Source organism: Cervus canadensis, chromosome 10, assembly GCF_019320065.1.
Source record: "Cervus canadensis isolate Bull #8, Minnesota chromosome 10, ASM1932006v1, whole genome shotgun sequence".
NCBI lineage: Eukaryota > Metazoa > Chordata > Mammalia > Artiodactyla > Cervidae > Cervus > Cervus canadensis.
Genome location: NC_057395.1, coordinates 67,220,388 through 67,240,476, shown reverse-complemented (window position 1 = coordinate 67,240,476; position 20,089 = coordinate 67,220,388).

Genomic DNA, 20,089 nt, shown 5'->3' with positions numbered 1-20,089 from the left:
GACCCTGATGCTGGGAAAAACTGAGGGCAGGAGAAGAAGGAGGTCACAGAGGGTGAGATGGTTGGATGACATCATTGACTCAATGGATACGAGTTTGAGCGAATCCTGGAAGGTGGTGAAGAACAGGGAAGCGTGGTGTGGGGTCACAAAGAGTTGACACCATTTAGCAACTGAACAACAATACCTATATAACTTATTTTGTTAGTTGGGTACCAAGGCTATCTTTGTTGGACTTATGAACAAACTGATTTTACGAACTCACACTCAGAATGGAATTCGTCTGTATGTAGTGGATTGACTGTGTATTCTGTGTATTGCCCGTTTTTGCATGCCTTTTGTCTTTGTTCTCTATTTCTTGATGAAGTGTGGGAGCTTCTTCTATAGTCTACATATTAGTTCTTTCTCAGTTTTAAAGCTTGAAAGTAATTTTCAAGTAATCTGTCCCCATCTGTTAACTATTAACCATGTCGGTCATGCTTTATACTCAAGAATTCTTAATTTTGATAGCATATCATTTGGGCTTTTTGAGACTTGGTTAAGAAATCTGTCAACACTTCTAGGTATAGTATTTTCTTTGATTAGCATTAGAATTTGGTTTTTTACCTTGTGCCCTTTAACTTATCTGAGGACATTTTTATTTATAATGAAGGCATATCCACCCTAATTCATATAGTAAGTTGGGTTTTCCAGAACCATCAGTCAAAACTGATGGATAAAACTTTATCCACTTGAGAGTCCTCTGGTTAGGATTCTTGGCTTTCACTGAATGCCCATGGTTCAATCCCTGGTTGGAGAACTGAGAGGTTTCCCTTCTATTCCGACAACGTATGTATCCATTTTGGGGGCCTCCACTGTATTGTTTTTATTTCTGTGGCTTCATAATATATCTTAATATTTGGTACAGCTTATCTCTCCTATTTGCTTTTCTTCTCCAAAACTCACTTAGCTATAAATGGACTTTTATATTTCCAGTCTTACTACAACACCCCAAAAGTTTTACTCACTTTGTTTAATGATGAAGAGGAGTAAGTCATGATGACCTTCAGCAGTAAAGATTCATCTAGGATAGTCTTACCATGTTGAATTTTCATAATGCTAAATTATTTTGAATAAGTTCTATTCAATGTGAGCAGAGGGTGAGGGTCTTCCCAGGTGGGACTAGTGGTAAAGAAACTGCCTGCCAATGCAGGAGACATAAGAGACACAGGTTCAGTCCCTGGGTCAGGAAGATCCCCTGGAGAAGGGCATGGCAACCCACTCCAGTTTTCTTGCCTGGAGAATCCCATAGACAGAGGAGCCTGGCGGGCTGCAGTCCACAGGGTTGCAGAGTCAGACACGACTGAAGCAACTTAGCGTGCGTGCATGCGCGCGCACACACACACACACAATTATCCACTGAGCAATACTGGCTAAAGTCTTTAAAATGAACTGATTTAGACCCTTACAAAACCTTCTCATGCAATCTCAGTGAGCCTGGCGGGCTACAGTCCATAGGGTCGAAAAGAATCAGCCATGACTGAAGCAACTTAGCAGTCATGCGCAATTCTGTGCATTTTTTAAAATCTCTGGATCCTTAAAAATATAAATCCATGACTGATTCATATCAATATATGGCAAAAACCACTACAACATTGTAAAGTAATTAGCCTCCAACTAACATAAATAAATGAAAAAATGAAATTAAAAAAAGAAGAAAAAAATCTAGCTGGAATTTTTATTGAGACTGCATTGGATTCACAGTTCAATTTAAAGATAATATATATCTTTTCAATATTAAGACCTCTCTCTCATAATTACAGACTATCCCTCAAATCATCTTTTATATCCTTTAATAGACTTTAACATTTTCTCCAAAGGTTCTGTGCAGTTTTTGTTCAGCTAGCTCCTAGACATTTAAGAATTCTCATGGCTGCTTGGAATAGAATCTTCTTCCTTTTCTTTGTTTTTCTTTTCATCTGGCTGATTTTTGTTGGTATAGAGAAAAGCTATTGTTTCTGTGGGTTGATTCTGTTTTCTTAGAATCCTTATGAGAGTGATACTCTCATCCCCTTTTGTAGGTGAAGTTAGGTAACTGAGCCACAATCATTCAGCTAATGAGGTAGGAGCCAGTGTACGAGGCTAAGCGGTATTTCCCATCACAGGGAGTTCTGACTGAGCAGCAGGTGAAGAAGTGAAGTACGCTTGAAACTCCCTGGCACACGCAGGAGTGCTCAACTTACAAATGGAAACTCCCCTTGCAGATGCTTTGGCTACTTCTCTCCTGACGCCTGCTGACTCCCAGGAACACAGCTAATGCAAAGCATGTGGTCCACAGCCCGGTTAATAACAGTGCAAATAGAAAAACTGCTTCCCTTCCCTATGGGCCGTTCTAACGCATTCCTCCACTAAGTTAAAATCAACCCTGTCAAACAGCAAGATGCTCTGAATGGGGCTTCCCCAGACTCCCTGGCCAGGCTGGCACCTCCTGTCATTTCCCTTGTCATTTTTGCTGAAACCTTGTCCCAGCCCCCGCACTAGCTCCCGCTTGGAAGTCTCCTGTCTGGAGCCAGTGAGGTTTGTCTGCTTTCTTGGGTTTGGCTAATAAATTGGGATCGTGGGGTCAGGCAGCAGGGGATCTGGCACCCAGGGAGCCTCTGACACCGATTTTATTAGATTTCTCTTTGCAGGGCTGGTGATGCCATCCCAGCAGGGAGCCCACAGTCTCTCAGTAACCAAGATTTTGTCGTCTTTGGCTTGACAAGGTCATTTTTTACTAGAGAAGGAAAAATCCCACATTAATTATACAAGCAAACTGGGGCCAAGGCCATTAGAGTTGGCCTCCATCTTGTGGGAGGGGGGAGATGGAGGAGAGGTTGGTTTCCTCTACAAGGGGGGAGTGGAGCCGAGAGAGAAGGGGATGTATGTGCCGAGGTTGGTTGGACTTCCCAGACCCCTTGTCTCAGAAATGTGTATGAGCTGTTTCATTCAAAATGTTTGTTTATCTAAAAGAGACTGCAAGGCGACTGAACATGCACAGTGAAACCCATACTCATTCATTCTCTCAAGATATGTTCATAAAGCACCTGTTAGTTGCGAAACACACAGGTAGGCACTCAGGTGGAAAAAAGTAAAAGAAGCATACTTGCTGCCTTCTTAGCTATTCTCTCAGTATTACAGAGGTCTGGTACCCCAGGGTCATATGCCTACCTATGCAAACCTGGAAGGTCAAGGTGAGCACACCATCACTCTTCAACCAAAAGTTAGGAAACTCTTGTACCCTTCCTGTTAGACCCCCATGATGGATGTGCAAATTCTAAACCATTATGCATTATGCCTTTTTAGTTGGGGAATGCAGTATGCATTGAACTAGCAGTGGTAGCTATGAACTCAAAACCTGAATTCTTCTCAAAAACTTGGTATCAACCACTTGGTTCATAAAAATGGAAGCATCAATGAAGGCTCTTAAGTCAGGGCTGGCCATGCCCTGTCCAGCAGTCACAAAGATTCAGTCAAAGTTAAGAACATTTACTTTATGTTTGATGGAGTGAATTGGGCAGGTTTCCCACATTTCTTGCCTGCATATCCTTGTTCACTATCTTACTGCATGATCTGCCTTGGAATTGGAGCGAGTCCTTCATCCCTCATCATTGCCACTCTCTCTACTGAGCTGTCTGTTTTGAAGTCACTGGGAAGCCCATGGTTTCTGTGTGAAGATGCTCCATTAGCTACAACATCTGTCATAGTGTATCTCCCATCTCAACATTTCTTCTTCTGCCTGTATCTATCTCCCACTCCTCCTCCCCCACCTGTGAGACCAGATCCGCACCACCCTCCCCCACCCCCCACCCCCAGCCAATCTCCCTACAACAATCTCCAAAACACTCTTGATATAAAACAGCAAAATAGCTCTGGCAGAGAACACATCTTCCCTGTGACATCTGCCAAGAAACTTCCAGAACATCAATATGACACCATGACTCTAGGACCTAGGTCTGTTTCCCAATTCTGCCGTATTTGACCTGAGTGACTATCATCCAGTAACTTCTTCTCTCTGTACTTTTGAATCATTATCTGTAAATACAGATAGAAATAAAAGCTCTCACAAGGAGAAGATTCATGGACAGCTACTGATGACTCATTGTCTTTATCAGTATTGCTATGTTGGAAGCCCTCTTCCTGTCTCACTTTCAGCAGATAATCTGAGAATTTGCTTTGGCAAAATGAGCAAGGCTATCTGAGATGAATGCAGTATCTCCCCTTTATTTCCTTCTAAATGCTGATGGATGTACATTTGGATGAAGGTCAGGCTTGTTGGGTCTTTGGCTTCCTGGTGTCTCAAAGTATAATCAAAAGTGTCAGCCAGGGTTGAGATCTCATCTGGAGGCTGGATCAGGGAAGGATCCACTTCCAACCTCATGTAATTAATGGTAAGACTGAGTACAATTTCTGGATACATATCAACAAATGAACCATCTGGAAAAAGCATTTAGAAACCAGAATGACCAGGGAGAGGGACATTGTGAATGTCTCAATAAGAGAGGATCCATGGGGAAACATTGGACACCACCAAGTTTACCAACTAAAATCTCCTTCTTCCTGATTCCTCTTCAGTAAATGGGAATAATAGTGCCTACCAAATAAGGCTATTGGAAGAAATGAATGAATTAATCCTTTTAAAGTGTTTAGGATAGGGTCCAGCACAGAGTAAGTTTTCTGTAGGCATTAGCTATTTTATCATTATTATTTATAATCGAGTTCACCTGGCTTTGCCTGCTCTGATTCACATCCTGTTGTTTCTCTGCTCTTCTGTGGTCTTTTCTGGCTCAAAAGTAAGTATCTCTTCCCTGCTGACCCTGGGATCCCCTCAAGGCTGCTTTGATGGGTCTGTCTTTCTGCCCAACTTCTCTGCCTCTGATGTGGTTCTGCAGGAGCAAACCAGAGCATCCCCAGTCTGGTCATCACCTCCAAGCTGAGATCAGCGCTGGGGTTTGAGGGTGAGTGACTGACTCCCTGGTCTGCACTTTTATTGTGGTTTCCTGATTGGTTCAGGATGACTGGGCCTTTGCTACCCACCCCCATACCCAAGTGAATTCCCAGTCCTGCCAGAGGCTGAAAGGAGAGTGACTTAGTCATTAGCTCCGTTGGCAACAGCACCTGGCAGCAGTTCAAGGCAGCTTAGAAAACAGGGCAACAAGTGGCTGCAATATGTATTCTCAAAAGCTTAGCAGACAAGAGAAGGAAATGAAAACCAGAAAAGCAGAGATAGTAATGTCTGAACCTAGAGGTGTATCTAGACACCCCTAGGCACTGCAGACAAAGCTCTCAGGTTCTCCAGGTAAGAGGCATAGGAGGCAGGACCAGCAAAGGAGCTGGGGTTGAATGGCAAGTTTGCTGCCCAGTGCCTCTCTCACCTCCTCTCATTTGCAAGTCAGAGATAAAGGAGGATTGCCTATGCATCCTGGAGAATCATGATTAGGTACACCTGGCTTGGTTGGGGTCTGTGTTCAGAGCACAAGAAGGATGCCTTGTACTGTGCTGGCCACTTGTAGAATTCTTTGGTGCAGGCATGTTAAGATCCAATGACTCTCTGAGCTGGACCACTGGAATCCCATCTTTCTTAAGGAAAATCAGTTCAGTTCAGTAGCTCAGTTGTGTTCAACTCTTAGGGACCCCATAGACAGCACACCAGGCCTCCCTGCCCATCACCAACTCCTGGAGTTTACTCAAACTCATGTCCACTGAGTTGGTGATGACATCCAACCATTTCATCCTCTGTCGTCCCCTTCTCCTCCCACATTCAATCTTTCCCAGCATCAGGGTCTTTTCCAATGAGTCAGTTCTTTGCATCAGGTGGCCAAAGTATTGGAGCTTCAGCTTCAGTATCAGTCCTTCCAATGAATATTCAGGACTGATTTCCTTTAGGATGGACTGGTTGCATCTCCTTGTAGTCCAAGAGACTCTCAAGAGTCTTCTCCAACACCACAATTCAAAACATCAATTCTTCAGTGCTCAGCTTTCTTTATAGTCCAACTCTCACATCCATACATGACTACTGGAAAAACCATAGCTTTGACTAGACAGACCTTTGTTGGCAAAGTGATGTCTCTGCTTTTTAATATGCCATCTAGGTTGGTCATAACTTTCCTTTCAAGGTGTAAGTGTCTTTTAATTTCATGGCTTCAGTCACCATGTGCAATGATTTTGGATTCAAAAAAATGAAGTCTCTCATTGTTTCCACCATTTCCCCATCTATTTGTCATGAAGTGATGGGGCCAGATGCCATGATCTTTGTTTTCTGAATGTTGAGTTTTAAGTCAACTTTTTCACTCTATTCTTTCACTTTCATCAAGAGACTCTTTAGTTTTTCTTCACTTTCTTTCATAAGGGTGGTGTCATCTGCATATCTGAGGTTATTGATATTTCTCCTGGCAATCTTGATTCCAGCTTGTGCTTCATCCAGCCCAGTGTTTCTCATGATGTAAGGAGAATATACATGGGGAATAATAATGAACAGTGATAAATGAACTGGGATGTCTCCAACTGATTCCATCTTAGGACATTTGATTCATGAAAAAGGTCAATGCTGTCACTGCTTCCATTTTATGGATGAGGGAGGAAAAAGGTGGGAGAAGTTGCATAACCATTGAGTTAATGAATTTTGCTAATGAATTTGCTAATAAATTCTTCTTCCTCTCTAACCAGAATAGAGGTTTCTTGAGAGCTGGGATTATCTATCCTATTCATCACTTTATTTCAGGTGTCTAAAACAGTCCTTGAAATACAGCATATACTTAAAAGCAAATTTTTAAAATAACAAACTTAACAGTGACTTTTTAAACAATATGCTCCCAACTCCTATAGGCTACCCTATATTGTCTGTAATTTGACATGCTCTAATGGAGGTTGTGGTGTTGGAAAAGTCTGGGGCAAGGAGATGGGAATACCATCCACAATCACGTTTCCCCAAGTGACTCTCAAAGTTGGGATCTAAGGGGAGGTGGTTCTCTATCCCTCTGCATCTGTATATCCACTCCAAGGAAGAGTTTGATTGGTTTTGTGAAGATATGCTTATCCTAAGGAGTAATTGCACCTACAAGGGAGTGGGGAACTGGTAGCAAACTTCCCACTAAGAATATTCAGATTGAGATTGTGGGAAGAATAGTTTCACATAGGGATTCTAGGCTTAAAACAAACAAGCCACAGCAACAGCAAAAAAATATGCCCAGCAGGATTTCATACCACCAAGGTCTTAGTCATGATCTTTGGAAATTTGTTGGCATAATGGCCTCTATTTACACTCCCTCACCTCCCTTTCACTATGCTCAAAACATATATTGATAATCATTCAGGGCATTCGTTCTTGTTGAGTTGAGATGTACCTTTAAAAATAGTGCCTATGCATCTCCTCTATGTCTTTATCTTTTATAAGTCCTGGCACACCCATACACTGCTGATCCCTAACTTCTCAGCTTCCCTTTTCCAGGTCTGGCCCTAACCTAGAATAGTTAGCTAAAGCATTGACCCATATAATGTTGCTGGGGGACAGTGAGAAATTCCTTTAAGGCCCCAAATAACCCACTAATTGTCAGTCATTTTTCTGCCATCTCTGTTACTACATTGGCACTTTTTAAAATAATGTTAACATCAGTCTAAATGTGACACAAACTTCGGTTCTTGCATTTGCATCTGATTGACCTTAAACAAGTCATTTAACCTTGTTTAACCTTACTTTCTTTAAAATGTTGATAATATCTTGAGGCTTTTTAGGTGGCACTAGTGGTAAAAAATCCACCAGCCAATTCAGGAGACACAGAGATACCAGCTCAATCCCTAAGTTGGGAAGATTCCCTGGAGAAGGAAATAGCACCCCACTCCACTATCCCTGCCCTCAACATTCCATAGACAGAGGAGCCTGGCAGGCTACTGCCCATGGGGCCACCAAGAGTCAGCCATGATTGAGCAACCGAACACAATACAATATCTTCAGTCATCTTTCCTGCTGTCATCCTAATTGGAGTATTCCAACTTCTTGAGGAAATTTCAAAGTATTCACTTTTATATGGTCCTAAATTCTTCGTTCTTTAGCACATTAATTTCTACAAAATGAGTTACAAATAATGAGTAAGTGTCCTGCCAGTCCCATCCTCTCTGCATGATAAACACACTTGGTAAATTATAACAATCTCTCTTGCTGAACTCACAGAGGTCTTCAGTCTTCTTCTTAACATAGGGTCTGGCCTTAGTAATGGGTGAAATGCTAGCCCTATAGCAAACACTGCTGTAGTGATGTCTAACATATCTTAAAAGCAAGATTCATAGGATCTAACTATCTATTTGAACACACACATACCAAACACTCAACAAGAGTAAACTTCATAATGTTTGCCATTTAGCTAAGAATTACCAAGGCATGCAAATGAAACAAAATAATTAGAAGAAAAATCAATCAGTTGAAACTTACTAGAATTGACACAGAGGCTAGAATTAGCAGACAAGACATTAAAAGTTATTATAACTCTATTTCATATCTCTAAACAATTAAATAGAGACAGGTAAAATATTAATATAAATCAAATCAGATTTTTTATTTAATCTAAAATGTTTGAGAAAAATCTATAATGTCTACAGATTGAACATAACTGAGAAAATCAGTAAACTTGAAGACATAGAAATAGAAATGAAACCGAAATATACAAATCAAAAAGTCTTGAAAAAAATGAAAAAAATATGTGTGAGCTGTATGAAAAATTCAAGTGACTTGATATACGCTGAAGAATAGTACCCAAAAAAGGAGAAAGGAATATGGAGAAAAAATATTAGAGAAAATTATAATGCTTTATTAAACTTATAAATATACAAACTGAGAATCTCTAGACACCCTAAACATACTAAATACAAAGAAAGCTACACCAAAGCACAACATCATCAGATTTCTCAAAACCAACAATTAAGAGAAAATTGTAAAATAACTGAAGGAAAAGGTCATGTTAACCACAAAGAGGCAAAAACACAAGTATTACATCAGATTTCATGTCAGGAACAAGCAAAAAGCCAGCAGAGCAGTCTTCTGAAGGACTAAAAGGAAAACAAAACAAAAGCAAAGAAAAAAAACCTGTCAGTGTAGGATTCCATACCCAGCAAAATAGCTTTCAAACATAAAGGCAAATTGAAATTTTTGAGACATACAAACACTGAAATATTAATCACCAGAAGATGGTAGTTACACTATAAGAAACAATAAAAGAAAGACTTCACACAGAAGAAATGTGACACCAAATGGAAATATGCAACTAAATCAGCATTTCTCAATTGTTTTCACTATCATTCCCCTAAGGAGTCTTTTTGAAGGCAAAAGGAGGAGAGTGACAGAGGATGAGATGGTTGGAGAGCATCACTGATTCAATGGACATGAACTTGGGCAAACTCTGGGAGATAGTGAGGGACAGGGAGGCCTGGTGTGCTGCAGTCCATGGGGTCTCAAAGAGTTGGGCATGACCCACTGACTGAACAGCAAGGAGTGTTTTTAGATTTTTTCCCTAATTGCCACAGCATAAAATGTTAATGTCACAGATACAATGTATATCTATTTACTTACCACATTTTTATCTGGGCTTGCTACATTAAAAGTGATATTTTCTGTCCCCATCCCCAAGAATCGATTTCACCCATTTGGAGGTGATACCATTTTCATATATGGTATATCACTTTTCTATTGATGCTGTAAAAAAAAATTATCACAAATTTAGTGGCTTAAAGCAACACAAATGTGTTAACTTAAAATTCTGTGAATAAGAGGTCTGGATGGACCTCTCTAGACTAAAATCAAGATGTCAGCAGGACTTGCTCCTTTCTGAAGTCTCAAGAGAAGAATATGCTCCCTTACTTCTAGTTTTTGGAGATCACCCACATTTCTTGGCACATTAAGGCAATAATGCTACAACCCTCTGAGTAGCCTCTCTTATTTATAGCACTGACCTCAGCCTCTGAATTCAGCCAGGAAAAGTTCTTAACTTACAGGAAATCATATGATTAGAATTAGTTTAGAATGGGTCCATCCAGCTAATCTAGGATAACATTCTTGTCCCAAAGTTTTCTTAAACTTAATCACATCTACAAAGTCCTTTTACTGTGTTAGAAAAATATTGACAGGTTGCAAGACATCTTTTCTTTTCTGAGGGGTAGGGGGTGGGCATTATTCTGCCTACCACACATAATTTAAACAAAGAAACAAGTAGTAGGGGAAAACAGTGACTATGTGGATAAACAAATGTGATTTTTTTCTTATTAATCTTTAAAATACAATTAATTATTACAACGAAATATTAATCATGTAGTGTTTGTGTATGGTTTATAACTTATATAAAAGAAAAATACATTATAACAATAATACAAAAGCCCAGAAGGCTGAAATCTAAGTTATTTTAAGGTTCTTGCACATGAAGTGTACATTGTGTAAGTTTGAATACTATAAACCCTAAACCAGCTTCTAAAATACAATAATGAAAAGATATTTATAGAAAATACCTAAATGAAGCAAACCCCAGCTATAAAGATAGTTATCTCAAAAGAAAGTAGAAAGAAACAGAACAATGAGATAAGACAGAAAATAAAGAACAAGATAGATTTAATGAATCATATATAACTAAATGACTGAGTAACTGAGCAACAACATAACTAAACACTATAAATGTACCTGGCTTATACACTTCAATTAAAACACTGAGATTGTCAGGTTGGCTAAAAAGGTTGTTGTTGTTCAGTTGCTAAATCATATCTGACTCTGCAACCCCATGGACTGCAGCACACCAGCCTTCCCTGTCCATCACCATCTCCCAGAATTTGCCCAAGTTCATGTCCATTGAGTCAGTGATGCTATTCAACCATTTCATCCTATGTTGCACCCTTCTCATCCTGCCCTCAATCTTCTCCAGCAACAGGGTCTTTTCCAATGAGTCAGTTCTTTGAGGAATGCATTATTTATATGCCAGGCAGCAAGTTAAGCACTAGTAAAAACTAATTCAACTTTCCTAGCATCCTTTTGAAGTTGGTGCTATTATGATTACTATTTGCGAGATGAAAAGATTGGGGTTCCAAAGCTGTTTATATGTTTACCAGGTGGCCAAAGTATTGGAGCTTCACCTTCAGTAAGAGTCCTTCCAGTGAATATTCAGGGTTGATTTCATTTAGATTGACTGGTTTGATCTCCTCACAGCCCAAGGGACTCTCAAGAGTCTTCTCCAGCAACACAATTTGAAAGCATCGATTCTTTGGTCTTCTTTATGGTCCAGTTCTTTATGACCTTCTTTATGGTCCAGTTCTTAACAACTTACATCCGTACAAGACTAAAAAGCTCACTAAAAGACGTAACTAAATTCAATGTGCTGATTGAGTCAGGCCAAGGTCACATTATAAACCAGAGTTGTAGCCCCCAAAGCACATGGTCTTAGAATAGAAAGGCTGTAGTTCCCCATAAGGCAATCTTGGTAGAATTTCTATAAGAAGAGTGAATGGACACGGGGAAGAAAGAGTCCATAGATATCTTTCTCAATGTCTCTTTCTAGCAAGAAAATAATATATTCTTCCCTCCCTTTTCTTTTTCCCCCAACAGAGGGCAACTTTGAATTAATTCCTCTTTTAATCATTTTAAGAGATTCTCATAAAATAATCTTTCTTCTCCTTTCTCCCTGGATCTTTCCTCCCTTCTTTCTTAACAAGATCATTTCTGTTTGTTAGTTTGGCTACTTTAAGAATTAAAAAATTATCTAGTTTGATCAAAGGTAGCCTAGGAAATGTTCCAAAAGAGTAATATCCTCAAATATCTCTCCTATGGACTGTCAACTACACAAGCTATACTATTTATCCATTTCCCATTCATTCATTCAACTCAATTGTCACCACCTCTGTGAAGTCCCATGTGGTGGTGAACACACTTTCCTCTGTGTTCCTGCAACATGTTTGAAATCCTGTTAGAAATGATCTGTTCTTTCTTCCTCTCTTTCCCATGACAGCAAATCATTTACAATAGATTTGAAGATTTTTTTTATCTTATCTTTATCAAGTATCTACCAATAGATGGCCTAATAGTAGAATCACAGATTCTTAGTAATTATCTTCTCATCAACATAGAGATGAATGAGTGAATGAATGAATGCCCTTGCTTCATGGCAGGGTCCCACTGTCCCTCCTTGCCTCCATTTCCCAGATGGCTAACAAGTTTCATCTTTAGGGCCTACTGTGGATGACACATAGTGTCTCTACTGAGCTTTGTCTTAATAAGAATAATTGGTAATACTTGAGCTCATTAGGAAGAATGCCATGATAGATTAGTGAAGTCTGGCACAGTCAGTGGAGTGGTAAGAAATAACACACTTAAGGAACCTCGGCAGATGCTGTCTTTTGCTATACCTTCTGATCAGTTTTGCCTTTTAACCAGTTTAGTGGCCATATTCCAGGGCTGAACCAGCAGGGCACAGTCTAGCCACAGAGGTTCTGGCCAAGAAATGCCCAAGATCCTCAGAAAAACCAAAGCCATATCAGGTCAATTTTCTTGTAAACTCCTAATCAAGAAGGGTACTGGAGTCACGGATCTTGACACCACTAATCAATTAGTCTGATCCCTTGACCTCAGTCAGAGCCCAGTTGAATCCATGCTGGCCCCTTCCCAGTTTGACCATGACCCACAGACAAAGGCAATTACAGCTGGACCCTCACATGTTCCTTCTTCTCCATCTCCAGCCGGTTCTAACTTTTTACACAAATTACAGGGCAGGAAACACTTCCTGTGAATACCAACCTCTGTTCAAATTTCTTTTCCCAAGAGGGAAACATTTGGTGACTTCCAGCTGAATAGCTCTCCCCTTAATACCAATTCCATCTCGTAGAGCCAAGCAGAAAACTCCAAATACATCTAAACCTTCCCAATGTGGACCCTTCTAAGCCAAGAGCAGACGTGCCACAGATGTCCCTCCCTGCACCACATAGCATCTCTGTCTCCGTGGTGATCATTACCCCTTCTTACCTTCTTTTGAATCATATCTGACTTTCTGGTGCTGAAAAGACTCCCCGCTTTTGCAGCCTTCCCACTCATTCTGCCCCCGAGGCAGTCTGAGGTGTCCAGCTCTGTACACAATCCACAGGCCTGTGAAATTGTTGGCACATCTTTTGTTTCTGGAGGATATAATGGAACAGTCTAGATCCTGTATTCTGTGTGTCCCTCACCACCCTGGATTTCTTGGGTGACTCTATACCCTTCTTCTTCTTTTTTTTTTAAGATTTATTCATTTGTTTATTTGTGGCTGCACTGGGTCTTCACTGCTGGGCACGCAGGCTTTCTCTAGTTGCAGCGAGTAGGGGATACTCTAGTTGAGGTATGAGGTGACCTTTCTTGTTGCAGAGCACAGGTTCTAGGATGCTCAGCTCAAGCAGCTGTGGCTCGTAGGCTCTAGCACGGGGATTCAGTAGCTGTGGTACACAGGCTTAGTTGTCTCTGGGCACGTGGGATCTTCCCAGAGCAGGGATTGAACCCGTGTCCCCTGCATTGGCAGGTGGATTCTTAACCACTGGACCACCAGGGAAGCCCCTTCTATTCCCTTCTTCATGGCTGCAGTAGGTGTTTCCTAAGAAAGTTCCCCTTTCTGCCTCTGGCCCCATAGTTCCATCTCTTTTGGACCTAGCACTGCCCATTTCAGTGGAGGTGTGCTCCGCGGAGCACTCCTGCTCTGTATCATCCAGACAATACTGATCATGGTGTACCCAGCAGACACCAAGGACCCCTCCAGATCCCTCACTTTACCCTGACCCTTAGATATGCACTTCTCATTTTCAACTAAATCTTCACTATACACAGGGAAGAAGAGAGGGGATGCAGTAGTGGACACTGTGGATGTTCTAGAACGCCCACGTTTGCTCCACCACGAACAGTCCTGGACACTGAAGGCCAGCAGAGCTGTGTCTTCTTCCTACTGTTTGGACTGGGACTTTGCTGCAAGATATTCTCCTCTGATATCCCTGATATGGTGTGTAGGTGGCACCAGTGGTAAAGAACCTGACTGTCAATGCAGGAGACATAAGAGACGTGGGTTCAATCCCTGGGTGGGGAAGATCCCCTGGAGGAGGGCATGGCAACTCACTCCAGTATTCTTACCTGGAAAACTCCATGGACGAGGAACCTGGTGGGCTATAGTCCATAGGGTTACAAATAGTCTGACACAGCCAAAGTGATTTAGCATGCGTGCGAGAAACAAACTTCTTATTTCCTTTGACAGAAGTGAAAAAATCAGTGTTATTTTTCAAAAAGATGAGACTCTTGGGGCTTCACATGTACGTGCACCCAAAGAGGGTCTAAGCAAAGTTCTGAAAAGCAGACCAACGCCAGAAATACCCAAAGAAATACCTATCGGCCCCTGGGAGAAATGTGTGCATGGCACTCTGTGCATTCAGGAGGTAAAATGTCAGGCTTTTGTAAGTACTTATATGTGGAGGGAAGGAGATCATGCAGATAAACTCTTACATCCCACATTTTGGATCTCTCCAGGATCTACTTGCTGTTTTAGATATATGACCTGGATCCACTGTCATTCTCCTCTTGATGCTCTGAAGCGTTTAACCCTGAGCTAACTCTAACTAAGATTATCACATGGCAGTCTTGTTAACCATTCCACTAGACACAGTGTAGGAAGAGAAACTGTAAGCATTCAAGGGCAGCACTCTGCAAAGCAGAGGCCTTAAAATGGAAACATCAGAGAAAGCAAATGTGTCTTCCAAGTAGAAGACTGGGTTCAGTCCTGGTCCTACCACTTATTAAATGTTTTGTCTTGGGCAAGTTACAAACCCCTCTGGAGCCCAATCTTCTCATCTGGAAAATAGTAATCATAATAGCACTAACTTCAAAGGGATGCTATGAAAGTTGAATTAGATAGTCTGTACAAGTGCTTACCATGCTGCCTGGCACATAGCTAATGCATTCCTCAGGCAAAGAAATTCACTAGTTAGCCACCTAGTTGAGTAAAGTCAGAAATGTTTCTCATAAGAGTGTCAAGTAGAATCTGAACATCTTGACCACACTCTTAAGAGAGAGCTGAAATGAAGATACTAGGAATAGACTGTTTGGAAGGGAGAATGTTCAAGTCAGAGCTCAAATTCCAGACTATTTTAGTAGACATATAGTGTTCTAGATCAAAAGGCAAATATTGACACATTAAAAATCAAATAAACTAAATGCAATGTGGTATCCTGGATTAGATCCTAGAACCAAACATGACAATAGTGGGAAAAAAAGTGGTGAAATCTAAAGAGAGTCTGGAGTTTAGTTAATAGTAATTTACCAATATCGGTTTCTTTGTTCCAATACATGCCCCATGGTTATGGAAGATGTTGATATTAGGGTGTGCATGCAGGTGAGCTCTGTCTCTAAGTCATGTCCAACTCTTTGCGACCTCTTGGACTGTAATCCGCCTGGCTCCTCTGTCCCTGGTATATTCCCACTGGAGTGAGTTGTCATTTCCTTCTCCAGGAGATTTTCCTGATCCAGGGATTGAACCTACATCTCCTGTGTCTCCTGCCTTGGCAAGTGGATTCTTTACCACCGAACCATCTAGGAAGTCCAATATTTAGGTAAGTGGACTGAAAGATAAAGAGAAACTCTCTATGTTAGCTTTGAGACATTTCTGTAAATCTACAGTTTGGGGGTCTTCCTTGGTGGCTCAGATGGTTAAGAATCTGCCTGCAGTGCAGGAGACCCAGGTTTGATCCTGGGGTTAGGAAGATCCCCTGGAGTGGGGAATGGCAACCCACTCCAGTATTCTTGCCTGAAGAATTCTTTGGACGGAGGAGCCTGGCAGCCTACAGTCCACAGGGTCTCAAAGAGTTGGACATGACTGAACCACTAACACACACACATACAGTTATTCCAAAATTTAAAAATTGGTTTTTTTTTTAATAATTAAATAGGACTTTGTAGAACTTTCCAAAATAGACTCACTTAAAGTCATGTCTTAATGTTTAACTTTCTGGGTGATACCTGGAGGAGAGGAAGGGTCTGAGATCCTTCTACCTGGATGAAACCAACATAATAGTCACTTATGCTGCCTTATCCTGGTTTATTTTCTCCTTCCTTCAGATCTGGCTTAGCAGGGGCCAGAGCCTGGTCACTAGCTTAGCTTAATCTGAGAGAAAGATGAAGTGTCAGGAAGGAAAAGTGGCCAAGATTTGTTTTTCCTGAGCTCATTTTTCTCAGAAAAGTCAATGAATATCTTATGACTATGCCCCCTCTTCCCCTCACATATTGTCCCCGTTGGACAACATTCTTGGCTGTGGTTGAGAGAATTCATATTGGTTTCTTGAAAACCCTGATATAGGTCCCCGGATCTCCAGCCCTGGTGGCTAAAACAAGAGGTGAAGACAGTATTTCATTCAACAATGACACTGATTCAAGAATGGCTTTGAAAATAATAATAATAATAAAATTAAATTAAATTAAAAAAAAGAATGGCTTTGAAAAATTTACTTAGCTGACGTCGCATCCCATGAAGTGAGGAAACTGAGGCTCAGTGAGGCTAAGCGATTTACCCAAGGCCACATATATAAACGTGAAGAGCCACACAGAGATGGAGTCACACAGAAATTCCAGTTTCTCCCTGCTTCCTTCATATATGTACCCACATGCATACATACACACGCACCTTCCCCAGAGGCCAAACCACCTCTGACTTCATGAAGTATGGACCAGACAAGCGCAGTAAGTGTTTGACATGCATTTAATCCTAACAACACATATCTGGTACAAACTTCATTTTACCAAAGGGATAAATAAAACCTAAAGAGGTTTATAGCTTATGCAAGGCTTATATCATTTATAGAGTGGCTGAGCTAGAATACATGATCATCCAGTCTGATTTCAGAGTCTAAACTTTCAAGTACGCCATCACTCAATGGATAATTGTTGATTGAATAAATGAAGGAAAGAATATATGAATGAAATAATGTCCAGACAACTTTAGGGGATGGATAGTAGTCTCAATAATATTGTACCCTGCATCCTGTGTCTGGAACCTGAGATAATCCTAGCCTCTGATAGAGAATGAGGTGTAAGCTGTGGATCTTGTTAGCCTTGGACAGAATCTGAGGGAGATATGGAGGAAGGTAAAATCACAGGAAGTGAAAAAATAAAAGACTTGTACCACTATTGAATTAAATAAGAAAATGAGCTGAGCAGTGTTGATATCTACCAATTTAGTACCCCTAACTATCGAGTACAGAAATAGTGGAAAGAGTAAAAGGAAGTCAGAAATCCCCATCTCTCTAGTCTACACTCCTATCATGCTTTCTCACCAAGCAATATATAGAAAGGACTGAAACACTCTCGAAGAAGAAGGTTCCAGGGTATCTTTAGAGATGTAGTAGAGAGGGATAAAGCATATGGACTTGAGGTCAAACCTCTGCCCTGCAAATCAGGTGGCAGGAAGGTACGATAGCAGACGGCCTTATCCGAGCCTTATCTCCTGTAGGTTTTCCTGTCATTTCCATTGGAGTGGACAGTCCCTGCAAGACTAGTGAATATTCCACCACCCTCCTCCCCGGTTACTTGTGTCTTTTTCTCTCCTCTTCCCTCTCTTGGGAACTTGAAAGGTACTTAACTTGTGGGAAGGAGAAACATACCACCAGAAAATATTTCAATAGACAGAGACAAACATGAAATATAAAGACGCTCTTAGTTCTTTCTCTCACTAGCTATTGGTTGTTTGATTTTGGGTAAGATGTTCAGCCTTGCTGGGCCTCTTTCTTTATCTAAGAAATGAGATAACAGTCTCTCACTACCATGGTTAATAGGAGAATTAGACATCATCTCTCCAGAATCCTTAGCACCAACAGAGTAGATGCCCTATACAACTTGTTTTTATATTTTTATCTTTATTGTCATCATTGTCTATTTTATAAAATCTGTTTACATCAGCAGAGTCTCACAGCTACATGCCACCCAAACACAAGGACCGAGGCCACATGTCCCCCAAATCTTGATACCACCCAGACAGATGAAAGCTTGAGCAGTAATAGGGTTTATCATCAAAGGGGAGAGATGAGAGGGTTCAGCTGGGCTAGAAAAAGAAATAGCGTGTCCAGCTTGGTTGAAGGGGGCCCTTTTGGCGCCTCCAAGTCCCTTGCCTGATCCAGTCAGCTAGAGGGGGAGATGTCTTCTCAGACTGGGCTGCTGTCAAAAGATGGTCTTTGCTCTCCATAGTCAGATTGTCAATGAAATTCAACCTGAGCTCTAGATATGTACAGGCTGATTATCAGAACATCCACCATCAACAAACAAAACTAAATTAAACCTTATCTTTGGGGGATATTACCTTTGATTTTTTTTTTTTTTCTGCTGCTTGCTCCAACTTTAATGGATGTGGTTTAAAAATAGGACCAAACAGTTTATTGAAACCCAAAAGCCTCTCTCGGGACTCCAGGAGGAGTGGAAAAGGCTGGAGGCAGCCTAGTTGCTCTCATTAGGAGCCCCTCCTAGCAAGACCTAAGAGCGTAATCAGTGGGATAATGACTGGAGCCTTGATCAACCCTGCCCATGCAGAATGCAAGCAGAGCACACAGGGCCAGGTTATTGATGGGGGGGATATTCCCCAAAAGAGCTCCTTGGGAGTGAGGTGGGCATCCTTAGAGATCGGGGTAGGAGCTTTATGAAGAAAAGAAAGAAGAAACCTGCATAACATCAACCAGCACCAATCATGGTGACTAAAAAATAATGGTAACCACAACAGCAATTGTAGTAAATGTCTAGATGGAGCTTTAACACCAGATCCCAGGAGAAAAACAGCAGGAAAGAAGGAAGTAAAAGTGAAGCAAAGGAAATGGTAGAAAGAGGGAAACATTTTTTAAGTCCTAATTTTATACAAGACAACAGCACAAAGTTTCTTAATTTTTATTGGAGTATAGTTGTTTTACAATGTTGAGTTAGTTTCTGGTGTATGGCAAAGCAAATCATATATATATATATATATATATATATATATATTCCTCTTTTTTGGATTTCCTTCCAATTTAGGTCACCGCAGTGCATTGATTAGAGTTCCCTCTGTTGTATGTTCTCATTAGTTATCTGTTTTATACATAGTATTAATAGCATGTATACACCAATCCCTACAATAGCCAGGACATGGAAGCAACCTAAACGTTCATCAACACTGGATGGATAGGGAAGAGGTGGTACATATCCGTAATGGAATAGTGTTGTTGTTTAGCTGCCAAGTTGTGTTCAACTGTTTTGTGAGTCTGACTTGCAAATCCCATGGACTGTAGCCATTCAAGCTCCTTTGTCCATGGGATTTTCCAGGCAAGAATACTGGAGTGGGTTGCCCTTTCTTTCTCCAGGGGATCTTCCCAACCCAGAGATCAAACCCTAGTCTCCTACATTGCAGATGGTCTCCTACATCACAAACAGATTCTTTACTGCTGAGCCACCATGACTCAGCCATGAAAAGGAGCAAAATTTGGTTATTTGCAGAGACATGGATGGATCTAGAGACGGTCATACAGAGTGAATAAGTCAGAAAGACAACACAATGGTCCTTTTACGTTATTTTTTAATCCTCAAAACTAGCTTATGAGTTGTCTGCCATTTTTCCCATCAAGAAATTGAGACCAACAAGTGGGACAACTTCTCCAGTCTCACAGCTAGTAAGTGTGAGAAGTGAAACTGTTGCCTTGGCCTCCTGGTACATTCTCCTAGACTGGTCCTGGGAATGAGTGTGAGGTGGGACATCAAGCTGGGCAAAGCTACTGTCTTCAGAGTCTGGATCCCACTTCAATGAGTGATGGTCTGATTTTCCTACCAGTTCACATGGCAAGCAGAGATTCACAGCATTCTGTCATTTCCCACCCTACTGCTCTTATTATTATTATTTTTTAAGTACCAAAACACACTCAGGTACATACATGTGCAATGGCCCCATTTCTGGGTAAAAGAAAGACAGAGGATAGGGTACCCTGGACTTTCATTCTCTTGGTCCACTTTCAGCACAACTGTACCGTTTTTTTCTTCCTTGTTTTACTTGCTGTGATTCCCATCTGGCTTGGGTCCCCTCATCTTCTTTATTCTTATGCTGGAGTG